The sequence below is a fragment of the Python bivittatus genome, unplaced genomic scaffold (assembly GCF_059951505.1).
Source record: "Python bivittatus isolate LINGU-HERP-01145 unplaced genomic scaffold, Pbiv_v1 ctg000700_np1212, whole genome shotgun sequence".
Taxonomy (NCBI): domain Eukaryota; kingdom Metazoa; phylum Chordata; class Lepidosauria; order Squamata; family Pythonidae; genus Python; species Python bivittatus.
In genome coordinates, this window is record NW_028277098.1 from 24,510,132 (window position 1) to 24,536,571 (window position 26,440).

The window sequence follows — 26,440 nt, forward strand, 5'->3', positions numbered from 1 at the left end:
CTGATGAGCTCTCCTTGATCTCTTCCAAGAATCTGATAATCTGATGTCTCTTCAGGTAAAGCAGAGGGGGAAGAGTTTCAGGGGAAGAGTTTGACTTCACAAGGACTCAGAACTCAGCTGTGCATAACATCTGTCTGATGGTGATCCATGTTTATGGAATGGGGAAGCAAGGACATTTGGGGCATACTCCCAGGAATGTTAACACTCTGGTGTTTACATTACTTTCCATAATGTTGGTTGGAGTTGTGTATAGTAGAGTGTGTGTGTATATATATAATTGCCCTGGCAATTGTATTAATGCAATGACCTAACTGCAGGAAGGAGGGTAGGATTTTCAGCATCTGGAGAAAATATTCCTTTTTAATAGTAAAGGTTTAGAGTTTTAATGCACGTATTTCATTCTTTATTTCTTTTAAAATTCAGTAGCAAACTGCTGAATTACACAGCAATGCTTTCTTCTCAAAAGCATTGCTGTATAATTCAGCAGTTTGCTACTGGATTTTATTTTATTATTTTATTTTAAAGATTTATATGGCTGCCCATCTTAAAACACAACTCTGGGCAGCTCACAACAACAATAAAACCCAGAACTATAAAAACCATAAAGCTTAAATGTAGGCCACACAATAGTTCTCAGGGTGTGAGTGCCCACCCATGATTTAGAAGATGATAGTAATGTCTAACCATGCCCAGGAATACATTCATTTCTTGTCCCTAGTATTTTTCCCTATTGCTTGATTTTATTGCCAGATTTTACTCATTTTAGTATTTGAAATAGTTATACCTTGCCCATTCCTCAAAGGACTCCTCCTACACATTGATTCAGTTGCATGGCTTAGAAATAGAGATGGCCAATATGCCTTGCATGATTACAAGGTCTCTGATAGGACAAGAATATATTCTTTGCAATTGATCTTTGGGTTTAGGATAAACCAAGGTGTTATGTCAAGTAAGGTGCTTAACTTTGAGAGATGTAGATTCAAAGCCATCCTCATGGAAATCTGCTGGGTGAATTTGGGCTAGTCATTCTATCTCTGACCATCTTGCCTCACCAAGTTCTTGTTGGGGGAAAAAAATCTGCTTTGATCTCAGGATCTCCAGATTAAAAAAATAAGATAGCATGACTTTTGAAAGACTCCAGTTCAACGTGAGACCTTACTGAACTACATTCAGTCAAAGGAAACAATTATGGGCTTGGTTGTCAAGTGATCTGAGTATAAAAGGCAACCCTCAGTTCATGGTCAAAACTTCATATCAGAGAAAGCAAAGCGGTGTCCTCCAGATGTTTTGGACTCCATAAATCAAAGATAGTCAATGATCAGAGATTATGAAAGTTGTGGTCCAAACCAGGTGAAAGGCACCAGATTCTCTTCCCAGATCAACATTGTGCAGCCCCTCACTGCTGAGATATACCAATAAACATCTGGAAATGTTTTGGCAGACATATGAAACATTTCATTCTCCAGCAGTTGCTTACTGCAATTCCTTTCTGGGATCTAGTCAGACTTTTAGTTCCAAAACTTCTAGAAAGTCCCAATTTTCCTTCTTTGCACTATAGGAAATAGTGTGTGTGCATGGTGTGTTTGTGCATGTGCACCCATTTATACCAAGAACAACTACTTTTATCATAAACACTTATTTCAGAAGGAATTGCTTTGTCCTATGGAATTTTCCCCCAAAATGTGAACCTCTCTAAAGAATGGCTTTCATACTGGAAAACTAGCATTGTATAAAAATGTGGCATAGACTCTGTATAAAATAGATCTGTTCCCCCTGCAGTTTAAATGATTGCCTCTTCTTCCTAGAAATTAAATATTACTTGTACAAATAGTTAAAAAAAAACAATGTCTCTGTGATGTTCTATCCTTTTGACCTTGACGTCTAATAGTATTTTGTTTAATATTATTTTGGCAAAGCTACTGTTTTGGACTTTGATTGGAAGCTAAATGTCCCACGGAGATCTACAAAAATGCTGTGATCATTAATAGATACTTTTACCATCAACTGAACACTTGTTTTGCATTTTCAGGCATAATTTTCTCTCCCCACTCATGCTAGTGTATTAACCTTATTTTTATACGCCGCAGCATAATAATAATATCGTCATGCATGAAATCTACAGCACACTGTTAGGGCAGGAAACATCTGATCATTATGTCAGTCTTGGTCATTATTAATTGAATTATAGTTTCTCAGTACTTTATATTTCAATTTGCTTCTGTAAGCTGGCAGCATTTTCGGAAACAATCCAGAGAATAGTGCCAATGGTACCAAAAGTAAGCAGGAAACAGTCCAACAAATAAACATTTGATGGGAATATATTTTTCTGGATGTGTGGAAAGATGGGATAGAGGCATGGATGCCTTGTGACTCTGAGAAGCTCATGAGCCCATTTTGACCTCTTCTCGTTTTCTTCTTCATTGCTTCCTCTGTCAACGTTATTTCCCCATCCACCAAGGTAAACCCCCCAGTAAATGGAAACATATGGGAAAACTCAACATATTGAAATAATTCTCACTGATCTGAATAACAAGTACTGAAAGAAACCAACCATTTCAAATATTGAACTATGCTTGGATGTGACACCCCAGGCATAATCCCCACCCCACCCCGGGGCAAATTTTGGATAAACATTTATTTCCCATTCCAGCAAACAGGATGGATACTAAGTTCTTCATTTCCTTCCATTTAGCCATACATAAAAATCTACCCCCAAATTTATACACTTATTACATAGTCACACCAGCTATCTTATGTATACAACCATCACTCTTTTCCTTGTTTATACCAGAAACTATACTTTGTTCACATCATCCATATATACATTCTACACCATTTATTTTTAAATCAAAGACTCTTCATTTCATTCTTATGAACAATTGCACACACACACAGACACACACACCATACCTTGTTATCATAAGATACCTCAGCACTAACTGCTGAAGGAAGCTGGTTCACTGTTGTGGGAATCAGGATATCGGACTAGATATTCTCTCATCTCCTAATAAAACTGTTTTGTGAGGACTCAGTGCTGATTAGATGGCTTTTGATCAGATCCAACAAGGCTCTTTTTATATTATTATGTTTGAGATATAAAATCCACTATCCTAAATATCCTGAGCTGATGTACAGATCTACAGGTAAAGGGAATGATGACCCTGAAATTATAATTTCTAGCACTGTAGCTGACATTACGAGAGAGACCCCTTGCACATCAACTATATAGAAGCAAATGTAGAAATAATTATTATGAATTAATAGTAATGCAATTCATCTTACAATGACAGAGGAGACTGCCCAGGTCACCTATATGCCTGCTCAGTCTGATGTACAAGAAACTTCAAGGCTGTTCTTTTAGATGCTGAGAAAGCTTTTGACAATTTGAACTGGAGTTTTCTATTTCAGGTGTTGGAAAATATGGAATTTGGACAAAACTTCAAGACATGGATAAGATTGATATATACTTTACAACAAGCCAAGGTGGTTGTGAATGGGAAATGATCCAAACCATGTATGATTTAGAAAGGAACGAGGCAAGGTTGCCCAGTTTCACCACTCCTGTTCATAATAGCTTTAGAAGTCTTGGTAAAAGACATCAGACAGGACCAGGGAATACAGGGGGTGAAAATTATATAACAAAATGATAAATTAGGAGCTTGTGCTGATGATCTGGTTTTAACAATAGTGGATCCTAAAGAAAATGTTGGTGTTTTAATGGATAAGCTAATGGAATATAGCTATTGTATACCCTTGACCGAAGATTGGTACACTCCTTCTATCTGGGATGGTCATCCTCTTCCACTGAGCGCACAGCTTCGGGAGGGACGCACATGGAGCAGTGAGGGAGGAAGGGGATACCCGCCTAGCCAGCCAGATCAGCTGAATCAACCCTGGCGATCAATGGGGTGACAGATGTCGCAACCAGATCGCCCTCACATCCAAGCTAATGGAATATAGAAAATTATCTGGATTTAAGATAAATAAGGAAAAAAACAAACAAAAATATTAGCTAAAAATATGACAGATGAGGAACAAAAATGGTTAGCACATTTGAGCAGTTTCGTACTGGAACCTAAGATGGTTAAATATTTGAGAGTAAATGTATCCAAAACTGATGCCTGTTTGTTTAAAAATAATTATGAAAAGGTTTGGAGGGATGTAAAAAAAGATTTAAAGAGATGGGAAAAATTTAATCTTTCATTATTGGGGAGGATAGCAGCAATTAAAATGAATGTACTACCTAGAATGCTTTTCTTGTTCCAGACAATACCTTTACTGAAAAATGAGGTGCCCTTGGTTGGTACAATGCCAAAGAGATCTCAGTAAATTCATATGGCAATGCAAAAAACCACTAATTAAAATGAAAGAGTTACAAGATGGTAAAGAAAGAGGAGGTTTGGCAGTACCTAATTTGAAATTATATTTTGCGGCAAGCTGTCTAGTATGGTTAAAGAAGTGGATCTTGTTGATTGTTAAATTTGGTTGTGTACAACCTCAGATATGGTCTACATGGGTATCTCAAAGTAAATGTTGATTGTAAAAATCACTATGTCACAGATGCCCTATTAAAAACTTGGGATAAATATAAGAAGAGTTTGTCCCCAAAATTGTCATTATATACCTCAACTCAAGAAGCTTTTCACAGGAGAGAGACAGCAGGCCAAGAAAAATGGTTAAATTATGAGGATTTGCTGATGTTTATAGGTGGCAAACCTATACTTAAGACTATAGTGCAATTAAGTAGAGTAGGTATAAATTTGACTTGGTTTGCCTATGCACAGATAAAGACACAATTTGAAAATGATGTGAAACAAGGAGGTATAGGAGGGAGTAAGAATGAATTTGAAATAGAATTATGCAAAGATGACAAACATGTAATCGCAAGAATTTATAAACTGCTGTTAAAATATGATACATGTATATTGTATCATGTAATATTATATGGATGCTAAACTTTGGGACAGTATTGACATGGATATCTGGGGAAAATGTGGGCTAAAAATATTAAATTTACTCTATGCAACAATTTAAGAGGAAATTTTTAATGGAATGAAGTATAGATGGCATTTGACAACTGTGAAACTGTCAAAAATGTATAAGGATGTTTCAAATAAATGTTGGGAATGCGGAAAAGAGGATGGAACCTATTATCATATGTAATGGACTTACAAAGTGGCCAAAAAAGGTTGGTCAGTGATCCACAGGACATTGGTGAAAATAATGGGAATTACCTTTTCAGTTGAAACCAGAGCTATACCTATTAGGGCTTACGGGAGTAGAACTGAGTGAAAAGTGCGATGTCTTATTGTTGTATATGATCACTGTGACAAGATTATTATATCCACAGAAACGGAAAAACAAAGAAGCTCCAAGTATTGAAGATTGGATATTTAAGGTTATGAATTTGGCGGAGATGGCAAACCTGACATGTCTACTGAGAAAGAAATCTACAGAGGCTTTTATTAAAGACTGCAGTCCATTTATAGATTATATTATAAAAGTAGAGAAAAACAGCTTGATGATAAAGGGTTTTAAAGATTAAATATGGGGAGATAACGGAAAATTTAAGTAGTGACTACAACAGTATAAAAGAATAAGAAATTGTTAATGGATCCGTGAGGAAAGCAAAGGGTAGACGTGGATTATATGTTTTTGTTTGTTTTTAAGTTAGATGTTTAGTTTTGCATATGTAGGTTTATGCTTCTGTATATGTTTCTGTATTGTTTTTATGTCTATTTTTAAAATAGTTTTTATTAAAAGATTTTACATAGATAATAAGAAATACATTCAAAGAAAAAATATAGTAAATATGAAGAAGAAAAAAAGAAAAGAGACTAAAAAAAGAGACAAAAAAAAGGAGATAGGAAAAAGAAAAAGAAAACAAAAGAATAGAACAGAACAGAAAACACGAAAAGAAAAATAAAGAAATGGCTTCCGATCTTCCTCTCGGCAGTTATACATACAGTTCTAATCAAACCTCTCTCTCTAAGATTACATCATAATTCCATTCTTTCTGTAACCTATTCTTTCTAATCATCAAAACCATAAGGCACAAAATCATTTCCTTTTTTACACAGAAAGTCCATAAGGGGTTTCCTGTCATTGATGAATGTCAATAATGACCTTTCTCTAATCAAACAAGTCAGTTTGGCCGTCTCAGCAAGTTCTGTCAATTTTACCAACCATTCCCCCATGGTGTGTAATGCTGAATCTTTCCATCTTTGTGCATATAATAATCTTGCAGCAGTAATCATATATTGAAATAATCTTCCATGACTCTTTTCTAACTGTGTATCCATCAGTCCTAAAAGGGTAAGTTCTGGCTTGAATTGAATATTAATCTTGAAAATCCTCTGTATCAATGTGTGTATTTGAATCCAAATTTTTAAAGCTTTTTTACATGTCCATCAAGCATGATAGAATATCCCTTCATGTTGTTCACATTTCCAACATACATTTGGAATCCCTTTATATATTCTAGGTAATTTCTCTGGTATCATGTACCAATGACACATCATTTTATAAAAATTGTCTTTAAGATCATAACATAATGTAAATTTCAACCCTTTTGACCATATATTTCCCAATATTCCTTCTGTATATTATAACCAAAATTCTTAGCCCACTTTATCATACATTCTTTAACTGTTCTTCTTCCATTTCAAATTTCAATAAAAGTTTACACATTTAACAATTACGTTAATTATTGGTACACAATTGCACTTCAAATTCTGTCTTTGCTCCATACCATAAGTCTTTTTATTCATTTTAAATCTTTCTGATAACTAAATGGGAAAAACACTGACAACTATATCCTTCTGCCATTAGTTGCTCTCTCGATTTAATTTTATATTCCCCTTGGTGATTCACCAATAATTCCTGCTATGTTAAATATTTGTCTTTGCCTGTTGTTACTCTTCTGTAAAATGCTTCTTGTGCTGAGATCCATACAGGTGTTTTCAGACACAGCCTGAGTTTATATCTATTCCATATTCTCAATATGGCACGTTTAATAGCATGGTTTTTAAAATCCACATTAACTTTAACTTTATCGTACCATAAATATTCATGTCATCCAAACTTTAGATCATGCTCTTCTAACTCTAAAGTCTTTTGTTTCTCAGCAACACCCATTCTTTCATCCAACAAACAACAAGCTGCAAAATACCATTTTAAATCCAATAAATCCAATCCTCCTTTTTCCTTTGCATCTTATAACACTTTCTATTTAACATGTGTTTTTTTTCCTTTGCCATACAGATTTAGATATATCTTTTTGCCATTGCTTGAATGGTATATCAGTTGTCAAAACAGGTATTGTCTGAAACAAAAACAAAAGAAAAAAATCATTCTAGGCAAAGCATTAATTTTTAGCACAGAAATTCTCCCCAAGAGTGACAATTTCTCCCATCTTAACATGTCCTCCTTAATTTCATTCCATGTCTTAACATAATTATTTTGATATAACATAAAATTCATATTTGTCATAATGATACCCAAGTATTCTACTTTTTTTCAATCTTAAAACCAGTTTTCTCCATCTGTTCTATTTGGTCTTATATTTTCATATTTTTGTTAACATCTTCATCTTCTGATTATTAATCTTAAAACCTGCTAGGATACCAAAGCCCTTTAATTTTCCCATTAATGTTTCTATTCCCTCTAACAATTCTTCCAAAACTACCACTAAGTCATCAGCAAATGCCCTTAACTTATAAGTTTCTTCTTTAATCTTGACACCCACAACTCTGTCATCTTGTCTTATATCTCTATTCAATACCTCAAGAACCAAAATGAACAAGAGTGGAGACAGCAGGCATCCTTGTCTTGTCCCTTTTTGAATCTCACAAGGTTTTGTTAATTCTCCCTTAACAATTGTTTGTGCTTTCTGTGAGGTATAAATCAATCTTACCCATTTAATAAAATTATCTCCAAAGTTTGTATCTTCCAGAACTCTAAACAAGAAAATCCAGCTCAAATTATCAAAGGCATTCTCTGCATCTAAGAAGATTAATGCAGCTTGCTTTTCAGAATACTCCAGAATATTTAACACATTCCTAATATTATCTCATAATTGTCTTTTAGGTAACAACACACACTGATCTTCATGAATAAAGTCCTGTAAAATTATTTTCAACCTTTCAGCCAAAATCATTGTAAACAACTTATAGTTATTATTCAATAAAGACATCGGTCGATAATTTCTTGTTAAAAAGTCCTGGGCCTCTTTAGGTATTAATGCTATATTGGCCTCTTTCCGGCTCTCAAGAATCTTTCCATTCTGTGAAATAATATTGTTTGTTGTAAAGGTTGTAACAGTTCATCATCAAAACATTTATAATAAGAGGCCAGCAGGCCATCTGGGCCAGGTGCCTTTCCTGTTTTAGTCTTTTTAATAGCTTCACAAACTTCCCTTATCGTTATAGGTCCATTCAAAATTTGTCTCTGATTTTCTGTAATCTTTGATAAATTCTGTTTATCCACTTTTTCCAAGGAAATGTCTTGACCTTTATATAAAGTAGAATAATACTGGTGAAACATTTTTCACATATTTGCATTATTTGTTATTACAGTATTTCCTTCTTGTAACTTTAGTATCTCTTTTCTTTTTCTTTTTGCAACTTATATGCCAGTCATTTCCCCAGTTTATTTGCAAATTCAAAATTTCTTTGTTTTGCATAATTCATCTTTATTTCCATCTCTCTCACTGTTAACATAGATAATTGCCTCTGTAGAAGCTTAATTTGGTGGGTAATAGTTGTCTTCTCTGGGGACTTTTAAAATTCTTCTTCCTTTTTTTATCTCATCCAACATCACTTGTATTTTCTTGTGCCTTTTCTTTTTAAATTCACTATCACGTTCTATGAAATATCTTCTGAGAAAAGCTCTGCTTGCATCCCACCCATTTTTACTTCTGTGCCTTTATTAAGATTATTCTCAGAAAATCCTTTTAACTTCTTTTTGCAATCCTCCACTACCATTTCCTTTTGCAACCACATCTCATTCAATCTCTGTGTGAAAGAGACATTTTTTCCTTTTTAAAGTTGAAGTTGCTGGGTTGTGGTCTGAGAAATTCTTTGGTAATTTCTCCACTTTATGAACATTTGTAGCCAAAGTCTTAGAGATCCAAATCATATCTATTCTTGAAAAATATCTATGTTTTTCAGAAAAATAAGTATATTCTTTTGAGTCACCATTTTTCTATCTCCATGCATCAACAAGTTCCAAATTGTCCACTAAACCAAAGAAAACCTTTGGTAGTTTGCCTTGTGTACTTTTAATATATTTCTCAGAGGTTCTGTCTTTTTGTGGGGAAACCACTCCATTCCAATCACCCAGGAGACACCAATTTTCACACTGAAAGTCCAATCGTTTATCCATAAGTCCTTTATAAAATGTTGTTTTATCTTCATGTTTTTTTATGTTTAGAATTTTTATGTGTAGAATTTTAATACAGTTTATATAGAAACTTCAAGGCCACTTTTCTCCTTACTTTTTTATCTTTCATCTGGACCTAGAATGGACAGCTTTTCATAAGAGAATGGCTCTTTGAAAGCTCTTGAAATATCAAATTGTCCTTTAAGAAGCCATATTCGCAGCCACCCCTGTTATCACTTCTTGATGCTCACATCTAAGACTTGTCCGTGCCACAAAATTCAAACTGGATTTGGCTAACTTGGCTTCTCCTCAAGGAACACTGGAGACATTGTTATCTGAAAGGGTATTCTAACTGTGTCCAACAGAATATTTGCAGAAAAACTACAATGCCCAAATTTCCATGGAGAAAGCTATGGTAATTACATCTGCTTAAAGCCTGTTTAAGTTTGATTCTACATGCTCCCTTATTTAGTGCCAGAACTGTCTTGGCACTTTCCCACTGGCTTCATTGAGAGACAGATACTTGGCAACAAAATGGATATGAAAGAACCAAAAATACTAAATACACCTAATATTACCCTGCTTGAAAATTCCACATAATACGATTTTTCAAGTGCAGATATTTATATTGCAATTGTAATATCTCCATTATTCATTCATTCTTCTCACAGTCTCTGCCAAGCGTGTCGTAGGTGGTATAAATTGGCCACTGCATTACACTGCAAGGCATTCTGAGATTTCTAGTAAAACAAACAATCAATCAACAATATAGTGTTTTCAGAAGCCCCTGACTTTCCTGGTAATCCTTATGTCCAAAAAGAATATCTTCAATATATTTATTGCCAGGAACGTTCATAGCATTTATAATCCAAAAATTTCTCTCCTGTCCTTTTCATCAGAGGACTATCCTCAGCATAAGAGAATATGAATTAATGACCAAGCAACTCCTTTATTCTTAAAAGGTGTCTTCCTTCACTGTGAAGGTTGTTCTCCCTGACAGCTGGGAGCTATCATCCTGGGATGGATGAAATTGATGTATTAAGCCTCATAATTAAAGGGGAGAAACCTAGTACAATGGTAAACAGAGGGAACAAAACATATGTGAAGTGAACCTGGTTATTCAAAGAAAAATACAGCAGAAAGGCTCTAATGCACTAATGCTAAAGTATAAGTATCAACAAATCCCAAATTTTATCAGGCTAAGAGAAAAGAAGTCTATTTTTTACATTCCTCTAATAGAAAAGCAATCAAAGATACCTGGAAGATAGCAAAGAATAAGTGTAGCTATTACACTGAGTTAGTGCATTTAAATTGCAGATACCCCAAGTAACTGAAATGTTATGTTTCTCAAGAAACACTTAAGATAGTTTACATCATAACATAAAAGCCTAAGAGGAGCTCTTCTGGACCAGGCCAAGGTCCATCTTAGTCCACCATTTTGTTCCTCACAGTGGCTAGCCAAATACCTCCAGGGTACTTGCAAGCATAAGACATAAACATACTCCTCTTCCACCAATGTTACCCAGGAACTGGTATTTGAATATATATCCCTTATCCTTGAAATGATTATGTCTTCCTTCCCTAAGACCATCCTTCTCCTTGACAGCTGTCATCCTGGGAGCAGATAAAGCTATCATATCCCAGAAGGCTAGTCTACATACATAGCTCTCAAACTGTATAAACATCTCTAGTTCAGCAACCTTGGCTTCAAGGGAATGAATGGACTTACTTCCTGAGACCCAGAAGCAAATTACACTGAGCACAAACTCAGAGTTTGTACAGATAGTTTGTACATTTGATACACTGTGCAATAACCTGGAAAGCACTCCTTCTTTTTTGGTTTTCCACTTTCATACTGCTGATAGCTTTGTATTCCTATTCTTTATGGAACTGGTTGACCTAAAAGATAACTCCTATGTTATATTTTACAGAGCTTGCAGCCTGGCTCCCTCTGGAGATGGGTGATCAGTATGATCCTTCCCCTGCTCTCCTCCCCAGTTCAACTCCTTTGCAAAACTCCCCTAACGCAGTTTGCCCTCTTATTTGTTCACGCTGGTCATGAGTTCCCAACTGCTCCTCTTCTTTCCAGACTTTCTTCTTTCTGGTTTCTCCTCTTTCCATCCAACCACCAATACAGAGCATATATGAACAAATAAAAAATGTCACCTCTTTCATGCTCTCTCCTTTAGACCATGGCCTTAGACCATTCTTACAATCTTTCCAACTTCTAGCACACAAGTGATTCCTATGTAGAATCTTTCTCTTGTGCATCGTGGCTTTCAACAATCTGAAAACCAGTTCTCCTTCATATGGCTGATTAGTACAGAAAGAATAATATTTGGAGAGAGAAACTGGATTGAATTAATGTAATTCGACTTTGCTTCATTGCGAAGTATCATGTAATTCTACTTTCAAGGTATTGAAAACGAAGCCTTCCCTTCCCTTCCCTTCCCTTCCCTTCCCTTCCCTTCCCTTCCCTTCCCTTCCCTTGAATAATATAACTATGTGTACAGATACAAGTTGCAATAACTTCACAGTTTAGCCAGATAGCCACATAGACAGATAAATAGATACTCTACTGTAAAAGGGGAACACTTAGAACTTTATGATTTGATTTTGCAGAGGTAGATTCACTTTCCAAACAACTGTGATTTTGATTCATAGATCCTGGTGAAGTGCAGTAGCATACAGTATCTTACCTGCCTATCCAAGGAATTTTTGGATTTGAATATACAGTAGCTACACAGATATATGGAAGTTGCCATAGCATACCATCTAGCTTAGTATGCACTACAGTGATTGGCAGCAACTCTCCAAGATCACCACCAGGAGTCTTTCTCTGTCCTTTTGGGAGATGCTGGGAATTGAACTGGAGACCTTTCACTTATAAAGCATGTGTTCTATTACAGAGCTACAACCTTTCTCCGATTATGGTACATGATATTCCAGTTTGATGAAAACTGGATTGAAGAAAGAAAGAAAGAAAGAAAATTAGATCAGAATGCATTTGTGGATGATTGAACGGGGTGTCATTTTTCTGCCTGCCCATCCTCCAAGCAGCTGGGCACATGCTCCTCTCCCTGTGCACATTCCGCCTTAATACTATATTTGTCACACAGATCCTTCCTACTTGCCCATCTGGCATTTAGATACAGTTTCCAAATTTGTCGTCCTTTATGTTCCAAAAGCCTATTTGACTTGAGATGTTTCCATAAAGAGGCAGAAAATCCTGCCAGGGTTTGATATACAGAACCAACATCCCGTCTGTATCGCATGCTGTTTTCCAATCAGAAAAAGCAACACCAACCTGCCGTGACGGTTGTTCTGCTGTTCTGACTAGGTACACCCAGGTTACCTATCTGGGCACCTGTAACACAGCTGCACAGCCAGAGTGCAAAAGTTCCATTGTTAATTGCAGCTTCTGGAGAATGAAATCCATTCCACCAATTTCAAATGGAGAAGCAGGCCATTTCAAATGGCTGCCCCTGATGCTAGCAGAGCACGGGCTGTGACCTCCTGCACAAAACTGTCCATGATGGAACTTTGCCCATTGATAGCTCATCATCAAGAAGCAATTGACTAAGAGCATACCTTTTAGTGCAGCAGCCAACCTCCATCTGTTTCCTTTGTAATCTATATTTGGAGCATATTGTGTTTCGTGGCAGTGCAGTTAATGGGCTTAGTCATCTCCTGCAGAGTAACCTACACTAGGTGATAGACAGGTAGGGAAATTCCAGAAGACGGATTCAGTAAGTTTCCAACAAATACCAGCAAGATAACACAGGGTGTCTGTAATGGGGGCAGTAGGTGTCTTTCACACCAGGGAACCTACTCCAAAAAGTTGGTGGAGTCAGGAGAAAGAGGTGGTCAAAGACTGATGAATATGAAATGTGATTTAATTTAAAGTCACATGGGACTAATTTAGTATATTCTGGAAATGCCTAGACATCATTTTGCAAGGTGTGATGCAAGACAGAATGTAAGGTAGAGGTATGCTTTTCACTACAGTATAAACTGTGATTGAGAAAGCATCGGAGATGCTGCTGTGACACTGTAGGGAGATAAGAAATAGAAGGATTGAGTGAAACTGGGTGGGTGCTGAATGCCATTTAAGTATTTTTCCATCAGGTTAAAAGCTACATTAGCAAGTTTTGGAGGAATTCTGGTGGAGGGCATCTAGGTTTTTTGGGGAAAAATCAAGCTGTACAACCCTTTTTTATACTTCAGTCTTTCACAGAACCTGGAGTCCATGGCTTTAGTCGTTTTAAATGGTGGCCCTGTTTAATTCCCCAGAATCTTAACAGAATTTACCACAGTGTATCTAAGGACTCTGCAATTCCCAGTGCTGTGATTCAGTTCACTTGCTTAAGCCATGCCATTTACTTCCCCACATTTGCTAATGGCATTCAGCACCCACCCAGTTTCACTCAATCCTTCTAACTCTTGCTCAGAAGATTCCAAATTGTCAGGAGGCAGAAGGACAATCACCCCAATTTGTGACCCTTCCTAACCTGTCCCTTAAGATTGCAGAGCCATTTCATTTCACCTGATCAAATTGAATCCTGAAGGTATCAGGACAGACAAAAGGAAATATTTCTTTACCCAACACATAATTAAACTTTGGAATTTGCTACCACAAGATATGATGCTGGCTACCAGCTTGGCTGGCTTCAAAAAAAAGGTTGGACTAATTCATGGAAGTCATGGGGATCGATGGCTATTAGCCTTGATGGCAGGGACTACTTCTGAAGGCCATCTGCTGGGAGTCTAGTGGGCTTCCTTGTGCAGTTGATTGGCCACTGGGAGAACAGACCGTTGGACTAGATGGGTCGGGGGTCCGATCACAGGCACTGCTTATGTTCTGATGTTCTTGTGCTCACAGAACATACAGAAACCATACTAATAAGCAAATTTAGAAATAATTTTTCCTGGAAAATGCACTAGTTGGAAGATCTTGTGTTTACATGAAAAAAAGAGGCGAAAGAAGGTTTATGTGGGGCTTCCTGTGTGTTAAGAAAAGGCCTAGCATGTTCTGATCAAGCATATAGTTATAGCATAGATTGTATGCTGCTTGTGAGCCTGTTTTACTTCAGAACCAAATGAAGATTGCCAGTTTTTTAACTCACTAGATTTAATCTGCTTCTTCAGAGACGCTCTTCTTATGTAATCTTCTTTTGTGGGCTTAATTCCCTATCCCCATGTAATTTGACTTGACACTGTCAGCTCAATCATTGATAATAATTCTTCAGTGTCGGCAGCAATTCATTACCTGTGAAGGTGGCATCCTCAGGTGCTACACCAGTTCTCCTTCTTTATGTACCAGAGAGCTGCTAGGCCTCCTAGTAGTGCCTTTTCTGTGCCTGGGCCTCAGACTAGATGCCTCAAGACCTTCCCCCTTAAGGGGAGGGCTCTTTCTGTAGTGTAACAAATGCTATAATTGTTACTGACCAGCAGGAGGCACTATGCAACTGGTTTTGTCCTTGCTGGGACTCATCGATACCAGTAGTCTCCATATGCACAAATGCTTTGAGGTATCTTTCTCAGACAATAATACAAGCAACAAATAATACCGTCTTGGGATACATAATCAAATCAGAAGACAAGCAACAAGAAGACTAAACTTTGAGCCCTCTCTGCTGTTTCAGTAAGTGCAGGCTTTGTGTAGGGCTACCTGCTCTTGCACAAGAGAGCTAAACTAATGCTAACTGTGGATTTGGTAATTTAGGAAATAGTCTTGCGCTAGTCTTGCCTGCATAACTTGTGGCTGTTCTGCTGCCCCAATGTCAAATGCAGTCAGGGGCCTTTTGCTTTCTCTGCCTGTGAAATAACAGGGAGGTTGCAAAAGGCTGGAAAAGATGACAGCAGTTCTATTACTGATTGTAATAGCCTTCTATAGAACATGTACCTGAAAGTCACCCAGCCATCACTGCTCCCCCATTAACTTAGTCTCAGGCCATGCTCTTGGATTCAATTGGAAGCAGGGCAGTTTTTCGAGCACACGCCTAATTGCCAACAAAAGGAAGTCAGAGTGAAAGAAGTCACTTCTGCCAGCTGTAATATAGGGCATGCCTCAAAATGGGTAGGTAGCTGTTGAGCGCTTGCTGTCTTTTATCCCCTGAGTCCACCTTGTAATAGCGCCGGTATCCGTGTGCAACAGATATTGTTGTGCACTGAGCTGGAAGCTAATAAATAGGGTCTGAGATTATGATTTACAGAAGGGTGTTTGGAACTCCTTGAACCAGTAGGGAAAGAAAATGGTGCTGGTACAAGCTGTCAACCTCACAACTGTTTGCTTCCCACCTCTCTCTAGAGGGCAATTTCTCCCAAGATGTAGCTTGTTTCTTGTCTCATCATCTGGAAATACTCAAATCGGTGGAACTATGGTTAATTACCAAAATGGCTGATCCACACATTCAGCTGTCAGATTCCTCCCCCTGGCCTCCATACATTTTATTGTTGTTTTCCTCTGAAAGGATTTTTTCCTAAGCAATGAAATAACTCACATTAATGCAGACAGCAGACAGAATACTTTCATGATTATTTCCAGTTGTTTTAAAGGATGGCTTATTTAAAATGCATTACTTTCTGCGAGTGTGAATGTGTGCACTTTTGTGTTACGTGCATGCAAAAGGGAAAAGGGTGATATTTTTTCTGAAAAGTCTGAATGAATTCATATTAAGGGAGGGAGGGAGGGAGGGAGGGAGGGAGGGAAGGAAGGAAGGAAGGAAGGAAGGAAGGAAGGAAGGAAGGAAGGAAGGAAGGAAGGAAGGAAGGAAGGAAATGAGTAAGTTCAGAGGCAAGCCAGATAAAATATTCTGAAGTTAAGACTGTATTTTCTAGGAGCTATTATTTGGGATTTAGTTCCACTGAATTATGTGAGTTTACTTTTGAACAGATACAGTACGTATAGAAATGGACTGGGACACCTTCAGTTTCCAGAGGAGAAATAGGCTGTAACTGTAATAAGTGCCAATATTAGAATTCTGGGTAGATGAGTGAGCATCTTTATAGGTACCGTATTTCAGATTTATGTTGTTTGTTTGTTTTTAAAGTCCCTCAAAGGAGCTAAGATTTTAAGAACAATCTGAACATAGTTGTAAATCCTTATTTCTTCTGTTTCCAGAATTCAGATGTAAATGCAAAACCTTATGTGGCAAAATTAGCGCCATCCATTAGCACCCCAAATGTATCAGCTCAAGGATACTTCAGAGTTAGTGTTTAAGAAAAAGTCAAATAAGGAGAGATAACCCAAAACAGTCCAATGAAGATTATGTGTGTTTCCTCATTTGAACTTGACCATGACACAAACATGCCCTAATAACTTTTTTTTGGGGGGTGCTGTTTCTGCATAACGTTGCCTTTCTCTGGTTCCCAGCCCATCTCTGAAGCAGCCTTATCTGTTTCAGTGTTACAGCAATGTTTCCCCCTTTATTCTACATTTTCTTCTGTGGGTGCAATATCCGATATGCTTCACCGACCTACGTCTCAGGGATGTAGTCAGACGCCCCTTAGAGGAGGGATCAACCTGTCCTCTATTGGCTGCTTTGGGCTGGGATAGCCACGCCCTCTCTCCTTCAGTCCCTAGGCACTGTCCTCCAGGAGCTTTCTGCTTTACGCAGGGGGAGAGGCCATCTCTTTCAAGCTGTAGTCTCCCCATTGCTGCTAGGACTCCCAGCTGATTCCCAGCATCCTGAGGGCACTGGGGGATGCTGTGCTGAAAGAGCACTCAACCTATCTTCAGAAGAAGTCTGACTATCAGCTGGCAGGCACTGAGGGGGGTGCAGTGAAGCAGGAGACACAGCTACAGACCCGCCAGGGCCTGGCAATTGTTCATCAGACTTTGTAACAGAAGCTTCCCCAGAATTCCCAAGCTAGTATGACTTGCTGAGAGTTCTGGGAATTTAAGTCCAGACATCTGGAAGCTACAACACGCTGCCACACGCTACAGCAAGTTCTCTATGATATACTGTGCCTGATATACTTTAAGAAGCAAGTTCAGTTGTGGCCATCTCTCTCTTTCTCTCTAATTGGTGTGCGGGGTTTTGTCTTGGGGTTTTAAACCTTGCTAAAGTAGGTGAATCTTGGAGGTTCTGGTAATCCAGGACAGTGGTATTTGTAAGTGATTTAGACTGTGGACTTAATGATCTTATGAATGAAATCTCCTTAGACATTGAATGTATTTCTAGGTTTTCCTGCCAAATTTCAGGAGTGGGATCTAGGGACCACAAAATTGGGACTGGAAGCCACAAGCAGGTTGCCCATGGTTACGGTAACCATTTGCCATTTGGTCATTCAACCAGAGGCTTCTAAAAAAGACTGCCGAGATTTCTTCTATCATCCTATAGACAAAAGCAGCTGAGCATCTCCTGAACATTGGACATGTAGCCCTTTTCCCCTTGTTTTTCATACTTAAATAAAACATTTCATTTCTTTATTTTTACATTTTAAGAAATTAAAAAGGACAATTCCTTCAGATTGAAATAATTGCTCATTTTGCTGGTTCATTCTAACCCATCTTCCGGTCTCTTCCCCACCCTCCCTTCTCATATTGTGTTGATGCTTACACTGAAAATCCTCAGGCAGGGACACGCCTCTCCCCCCACCTCGCCCCAGGCTTGATGCCGCACTGAGTTTATTTTGAGCACCATAGAAATAAATAATAACAGCATTCATCATCATCATCTCTAGGTCAAGAAACAGATCAGCCCCCAAACAAAGATAATATTGTGGCCAATCCCATATTATTTCTGATTAACCATCTGAATCCTGAGATCTGCTGGAAGGAAGGAAGGAAGGAAGGAAGGAAGGAAGGAAGGAAGGAAGGAAGGAAGGAAGGAAGGAAGGAAGGAAGGAAGGAAGGAAGGAAGGAAGGAAGGAAGGCAGGCAGGCAGGCAGGCAGGCAGGCAGGCAGACTTTTACTTTTAGCTTTGGAACTGAAGTTGTATGCTTTGAAAAGCATGGGCTGACATCGGTACTGAAAGTAGAATTTCTAATGGAAAGAAAACCAAGAAAACCAGCCAAGAAAACCTTTGACAGTTCTAATACGAATCCCAAAAGTTAGGACAGACTGATGTTTCTAGTAACTTTACTAACCATGTGTACATACTGGTAGCATTTTCATAGGGGATGCTGGACATTTTCCTTGAATATAATGTAGTAGGCGGGTCCTGCTTTGGAAATGTTTTGTTGCCAACGCAGTGCTGCCATCCCAGTCACTTTCAAAATCTACATGAAATGCAACAGATAAAATTACCAATAGAAGCAAATATGTGTAGCTCAGGGTTGAACTGTGGAGTCCTTGGGGGTCTCTGAGCTTGTTTGTTTTCTTGCAAACGTTTCGTTACCCAGCTAGGTAACATCTTCAGTACTAGAGTGGAATGGGGTTTGCTCTCTGTTTATATACAGTGGCCTGCCCTGCCGGTGTTGGTGGGGGTTTTGCTTTGTTTTATTTTTTTCCCCCTCTGGTAGTTCCTTGATTAGGGTATTGTTTACTGCTTGATTGTATGTGCGGTGATAATTTTGGTGTTAATTAATACCAAGGAACTACCAAGGGGGAAAAAAATAAAACAAAACAACCCATCCCCCCACCAACACTGGCAGAGCAGGCCACTATATATAAACAGAGAGCAAACCCCATTCCATTCTAGCACTGAAGATATTACCTAGCCGGGTAACGAAACATTTGCAAGAAAACAACCAAGCTCAGAGAACCCCAAGGACTCCATAAATAAAATGGTAAGAACTTAGCTTCTCCTTGCCCAGTTATTTTTCATATCCACGTTCACAGAAGAACTTTAGAACTTGGTAGTAACCACCAATTCTCATCTGAATGATCACTGCTTGGCACAAAGCACTGTACCTTATGGTCCATATCCATGTATCAAGACATCTATTCTTTCTTCTGAGATTTAATTTCTAGAGACTTGATGAGGGAAATACCTAGCAGTTGAAATCTGAGGGGTAGCACATCTTGGCTTCCAGCATTAACCAGGAGACCAACACAGTGCATTTTTAATTTTGCTTCCTCCCTACTCCCACAAGATTGGAATCAAGTGGGGAGGTCCAATGTAAGACCTCTCCTATCTTAACCCCAGCCTTTCATGTTGGCTTTTTTGAGATCAGGAAATCTTGGAAAGCCTCCAAAAGATCTAAAGTATTCTAAACTCTCCCACTTCTGTTTTGGCTTTATCAAAAAGCTAGGAGAAGACCTAGATGAGTAACATGAAGGCTTCTTGATCTTAAAGTGAGAGGAAAGGTAGCAGTCTTTTTTTTTTTTCCTTCTCTCTGCCTGTCAGCAGTAAGCCTTGTGAATCATCAAAAGGTCAGAGTAGAGCCTTGGATGTCCAGCCTATCTTGCAAAGTTGTCTCTCTCTGTTCTCTTTCTTTGAACCTACTGCATTATATTTTCATAATCATGATTGTGTTCTTGTTTTCTATCTTGGAAACTAATCAAATAATTCTGTTATTGGCCTACAAATATTACATATCAATAAAATAATACAAGTAAATAAAAATAATAGGAAAAAACAGGATAGTTTTGCAAGAGAGAATTACCAGAAATGAGGGGTTGTCCTTGGAGTATATACCCTTCATTTGTTTGTATATTTTTGCTGTCAAACACTTGGTTTTATTGCATAAAAATAATAATAGATTCTTACATTTTACAAAAGAGAAAAGTCAAACCATCTTATGTACTCATCGTATGTACAACCTATAGTAATAGTTTTTTAAAGAATTTTGCTACAATCCTTTTTGGCAGCAATAACAAATAAAGGTACTTGATTAGTTACATAAGGATTTGTATCCACAAATAAATTACATATTTGTTCAAGCACAGTTTTATCAGCCATTCCTTTCATCAATGACACAGGAGCTCAAGTTTCTCTCTGTGTGTGTCTCATATTCTCTGTGTGGGAAGTCCCATGCAAACATCTTAAAAAATTGAAAAGTTTATGTATCTTCCATCCATCCAGATAAGAAGGCACAGTTAGGAGAATTTACATCCTGTATATGTTATATCAACTCAAAATATGTCAAGGAATTAAAGTCATGAAAGAGAGAACTCACACTTAAAAGAAATGACACTACCTACTAAATTCTGTTTGTTGAATACCTTTAGTATCCCTGATTTTTATTTTTGATTCACTTAAAGAAAATCATCCAGTGAAAGAAAAAATTGAGGGGAGCTCCCAAAATACAGGTAGACTCAACTGTCCTTCGTTTTCTGCTAACAATAATAAAGTTCAGCCAAATAATGGTCAGATCTATCAGTGCTCTTTTCAAATAAAAGAAGCTTGCCTTGTTCATTCAAGTAGAAACTGATACACAGCCTGAAAACATATAATGAGAAAAAACTGAAATAATTTTTTTTAAAATTGTCCTGGATAAGCTTCACAACTATAGGTGTACTCTCTGTTGTATTCTCTGGTAGACCTGTGATAATGTCCCACTGCAAGTTTGAGGGGTACAGTCCTCTGGTCATAAATTATACCCCTTTAGTTATTCATTCATTTGTTCAGATATTTTAAAGCATGAAACTTACAGACCAACATTAAATTAAAACGTAATTTGTTAGAGATGCAGTTGTTGCTATGATAAAATTTAATGATAAAGACAAAAAAAAAAAACACCCTGCAGTTAAAGAAAAAGAAGAATTTAAAAGAGTTATTAAGGATGCTGGTCCAAAGGGCTGTTAAGTTTATGCCCTGCAAGAGCAGACTTCATAGCTGGTGCTTTCCAAATCTGGAAATCTGGATTTTGGAAGCACCAAAAGTGGGGGGTACCCTGGGCCTCCAAGATAAGAAAGGCAGAATATACAAGGAAACTGAAGTCCTTTGTCCCTATTACCTCCTACTAGACATGAGATCCATGGAGAAATTTTTCTTTCAATGCTTACAGTGGGGGAGAAATATTTAAAAGAAAAAAAAGTTCTCCAACCTCCTTCTATTTCACTGGGCTGAAATCAAAGGGCAATAAAAATGGTGGGGCACTTCAGAATGAGAACACTCTTCATAAATAATAGCATTAATCTAAACCAGCCATTTTACAAATACTTCTGATTTTATACTGACATTTTGCAAATAACAATTAAAATAGAGGTTGCATCTAAGAGGGGTTCTGAATGAATTAAAAGTTCCAGATTGATTTCTATTAAATTTATTCATAATTACAGGTTTTAAGATATTTAAACACATACTTGTACAAGCTTAAAACCAACTGGTTGATCATTGCCACAACAAAATCAAGCCAAACTACAGTGATATTAAATTTGTAACCTATGTATATCATTTTAAATATTCTAACCCAGTGCTTCCCAAACTGTGGTCACTGTCAGCCCTTCAAGGTAGGCCAGGTCAGAAAATAGATAGAGCAAGGATTTCAAGAATGCTACTTTACTGTTATAGATATCAGTTCCACTAGATAGCCCAAACCAGGAAATCAACTCCACAGGAAGACTAGAACTAAGATTGAGACTGGCTATAATAACAGAATCTTGAAAGCTTACCTCTGTACCTTCTTATGCCAAACAGAATCAAAGCAGGGTTATGTTGAGTTTCTTTGTCATGCCTCTCCTTCCCGAGGACTGAGTTGTGATTTACTTTCTTTTAACTGGTCTTTCATTCCTTCATCAACAATATCTCCATACTCCTCTACACTCAGTTACAGTCCTTGTAAAATATATGCCAGTTAAGAGAAGGTGTGAGAGCCAGTTTGGTGTACTGGTGAAGGCACCAGACCAGAAAGCAGGAGTCCGTGAGTTCTAGTCCCACCTTAGGCACAAAGCCAGCTGGGTGATCTTGGGCCAGTCATTCTTTCGCATCCCTAGGAAGGAGGCAATGGCAAACCACTTCCAAAAAACCTTGCCAAAAAAACTGCAGGGATTTCTCCAAGCAGTTGCCAGGAGTCAAGATTGACTCGAAGGCACCAAAAAGCGAGTGAGCGAGAGACAGTAGACTGATCCTTAGAAAATGTACAAACACTACTTTCCCTTTTTCTCTGATCTGATGAGCTGCAACCACAGAGCCACCATGGCTTTGCTTGGAGGGGAAAGAGGAAAAAGGAGAACCTTCCTCTGAAACCTCCAGCTAGAGCATTGGCAATCAGGTGATTTAAGCCTTTAAAAAAAACAACCACCAAAAACTTATTTTACCAGGTCACCATTTTGCACCTGTGTAAAAATAAGAAAAAAAAATTGTCAAATGTGCAGATACATGAAACTGAAGAGTAAACTGTGGATGGATAATGTATTATTGTTGTTGTTGTTTATTTGCGGCTGCAAAAAGGGGGGGAAAACAAAAAACCCTGAAAAAAACTAGCCCCCAGCTTTATAAAGTTTGAGAAAACTTGTCCTAAACTGCAGCTGTGGGGGAGCTTTTAATATTTTACTCCCTGTTTTTCTTTTCTTCCCTCTTATTCTTAAGCCCTCCTTAAAATTTCTGGAGAACTTGAGAGAGATGTTTTTGGACATGGAAAGTTGAAATGAGGCTCTGGGATTTGAAGCTATGAGATCCATATGGCTCCCCAAACCAAGCAAAATTTCATTTAGAATTTTAGGTTACCTTACACATTTATCAGTCATGAGGTTAGTTTCGTGATAGGTATTCCATCTTGATTTTGTGTCCTGGTCTGGATTCAAGATCTATACGTAGACAACAGAATATCTGTTTCATAATTACATTTTAAACCACCGAGCAGGTTTAGATGAGATGAAACTTAGAGTCCCTGTTTCTTTCAAGTGGGAATCATGCTGATAGTCACAGTGACTTATACTTGCATTTCTATACTGTCTCATCAACCAATTGTTTAAAGTAGTAGAGCTCATCAAACCAGCTCTACTACTTTAAACAATAGGTAGTCTAAATAAATGTACCCTCAACATCTTCCAGAAGCTATAGTTCCAGGAGCTGCCTTGTTGTTATTGATGGCCCCTGTGTTTATGTTGGTCTGGAACTGGAATGGTAAAAAGTAGATTTAGCCAAATACAATCACATCTGAGCCTTAATAGAAAAAGAAGGAAAGTTTAATTAATGGCATATTGTGCAAAAGCAGTGTTTCCTTACTGTTTCCTGGGAAGACAGAGGCATGCTCTGGAAACCCTCATTCTAATTAATCCTGCAAGTAGGAGCATTTGGTGCAAGGTCAGAGAATAATAGGCAAATGTGTGAATCAGCAGGATACAGCAGTAGTGAGAACGATCATTTGAATAAAAGCAGTTGTGTTATTCCCACCCCCCTCCCCCTTTCCTTTGGTCTGTGGGCTGTTCAATGTTCTGGATGAATATAACACAATCAGTCTGCTCTCTGGTGTATATCCACTTCCTGCTGACTAAGGGCAATCTGCATCTTCTGCCATTTATTAAAATGAAACATTCGTATTAAAAAATGCTAGGGTAGTTTTTGTTGTTGTTGTTGCTGTTTCCCAAAGATGACCAGCCCAACAGAAGTAAACGACATGATTAAAATCACTTTTTGTTTAAAATCAACTGGCAGATCCTCTGCATGTGTCTGTGTGTTGCATAGCAAGCCTGGTTAAATCTGATTTCCAAAGGGGGGATTTTGAAGATTGGGAGATCACCATCATCTTCTAGAAAAGATTGATCCATTTTATACTCGTAAAATGAAGACCGAGGCTGTGTTGCTGATTTCTGTGAGATATTGGACTCCCTAGGGCAAATAGGTCCTTCCCTTTCGACTACCTTTAGTCATACGCCTTCTTCCTATAATCCAACCTTTTTTTCTACATTTTATGATGTCCTCTTACCCTGTCTATGGTCCCCTTTAAAATACGATGATGTGCAGCAACTTGAGCTCCCTGTTCGCATCTGACATGAGACAGCAACTTGCAGATCATTTTGTCTTAAATGTTCTTCTGTAGCAAATAACATTTCCCCCCTGAGATTTACGTATGTCAGTGGTTGATGGGTTGGAGGCCACCTATCCAGACCTGGTAGTGGTCAGTGGCTGGGCCTGCTCTGCTCCCTAATAAACTGAACCTGACTCACATTGACACATGTCAACAAGCAGACTCATGAAAATGCACACTTTGTCTCTCTCTGTCACACACACACACACACACACATTTATATGAAGGACTGATGGTTTCCATACCAATTGATTTCCTTCAGTTTTCATAGGGTCCTATCTTTGTGCCAGAGAAATAATATTTCCTTAGACTCCTGAATGGCTGAGAGACCATACTTCGTCCAAGACTTTGGTGAAGAAAACAGGGAAAATGCACAGCAACTTCATCACCTTTTCAGTTCTCAAGGAAGGCCTCGGTAAGCAATAGCTGGCCTATGAGCTGTGAACAGAGGTATCTGCAGGGTCAGAGACTTTCATCAAAATGAGAAAAGCAGTGTCTCTTTTGTTTGTGCACATGCGCAATTCACAACGTGTGTACAAAAGGGCTGGAGCTTGCGTTCAACAGCTCCCCACCCTTAGTTCTCACTGGATGTCTCTGGCTAAGCAACAAATGCAAAAGAACAGAAGTCCATGATACTAACATTGCACTTCCGTGGTTCACCAGGACATTCTCATATACCTTGGCTCTAACATTTTGTAGTCAAACACGTGCTACCTCTGACTGTGCCAATTCTCATCTACGCTATGCGTTGCAGTCTTTGAAATTAGGCCAAGCCCGTATGGCATTTCCAGGTCTGTCGTGTGAACACCCGTAGTTATTTCAGGAAGTGCTAGAGAAAGGGAGAAGCTTTTTGTGAGGGCTTGAACTAACAAGGGGAAAAGCAGAGAATCTGGGGCCGGACAGACCTCTTACAGTAACGATACTGTACACAGTTATCAATTGTTGCTCCCACAGAGAAATGATGAGGTCCCAGTCTGTTAGGACACCGCTTAGAAGGAGGATATGGAAGACTTCTCTCTTTCTCTCTCCATTTTATGTGACACACATTTTTAAAAAACGGAGCTTTGATTACACTGCTGTGGCTACCATCTTGACTTTCTGGACTATATCCTGCAGACACCTCTAGCCCTGGATCTCATAGCTTGCAGTCACTGCTGGTTTTCTGCTCTAATTATTGTTTTTCTAGTACCTGCAATGAAACTAGCTGATCGAGAGCTGTGTCCTTGAATCTCCGCTTGCAGGATTTCTGATTTGAATATCCATCTGGGTGAAGCCTGACAGCTCTCTGCAAAGAGCTTGGCGCTGTTTTAAGCGTGTCAGGATTTTTTAAGTAAAAAAAAAAAAAAGCTGAAAACAACTTGGCCATCTCGCACACTTAATAGAAGTAAGTGCACTTTCCTAACCCTCTGGGGGTAGTGCGGGGGGGCATTAAGGGAAGGGGTGGTTGGACTTACTTCATGGCTGTCATTTTTCCCAGCGCGGATTTCTCTGAAGGCCAGCGAGAGAGAGAGAGAGAGAGAGATCCATATCTTCAATATGTAAGAAAAATTGAGGACCTGGATTTACGTGAGAATTCTTTGCAGGGCAGTGGGTCAGAAACTACTGCTGGTTTGCTGCACGTTCAGTGCCTTGGCCTAGGCAATTATTGTCCCACAAGAACAAAAGTGATTCGTCTTCCTGAGGAAAAAGGGGCGGCCCTTCTTTTGCGACGGGATGTATTGCAGGGCCTCCGACACTTCAGCTTGTTCTGTGCGTCCTGCTGTTAACAGCTTCACAGTAGTCGCCTGATAGGCTTTCGACACCAGCTTTGTGGAAACGTGGCGCAGCTATCAAGCTGCCATTGTAGGGCTATTGAGAAATTAATGCAATGCCACCAAGCTGTGTAAAGCTACAGTCAATTGGAATGAAGCTTATAATTATTAAGGGAGCTTATTAAAATGTGCAGACTAAAAAGTACCCCCCAAGAGCTCATTATTGCATTATGGGCTCCCAGATTTATTCTGAAGTTTAGTGACTCTGAACTCCCCTCTCCTCTTTGATCACATATGAACTGAAGAATGGTGAATTCAATAATAATAATAATAACAACAGTTACATAGAAATACAATAATGGGTCATTACTGATTTTACAGCATCTGTGGATCCTATTTTCACCAGTGCTGCCTGATAAAGCTGAAAAACCAAGGAGAAAATACTA

At 38.4% G+C, this 26,440-nt stretch overlaps 1 long non-coding RNA gene across 3 annotated transcripts; it reads right to left on the reverse strand.

Moving 5' to 3' along the window:
* Positions 1-1,986: 1,986 nt before the first annotated feature.
* Positions 1,987-25,939, reverse strand: LOC112540919 (uncharacterized). Of its 3 annotated transcripts, XR_015798423.1 has the most exons (5): positions 25,698-25,939; positions 24,489-24,681; positions 22,941-23,020; positions 18,475-18,606; positions 1,987-7,324 (listed from the first exon to the last, which is right to left on the reverse strand). It is a non-coding gene; the product is annotated as an uncharacterized LOC112540919 (long non-coding RNA). The 3 variants fall into 3 exon arrangements; XR_003084953.2 differs by lacking the exon at positions 24,489-24,681 and having other exon boundaries at positions 1,988-7,324; XR_015798422.1 differs by lacking the exons at positions 22,941-23,020; positions 24,489-24,681 and having other exon boundaries at positions 1,990-7,324.
* Positions 25,940-26,440: the final 501 nt, after the last annotated feature.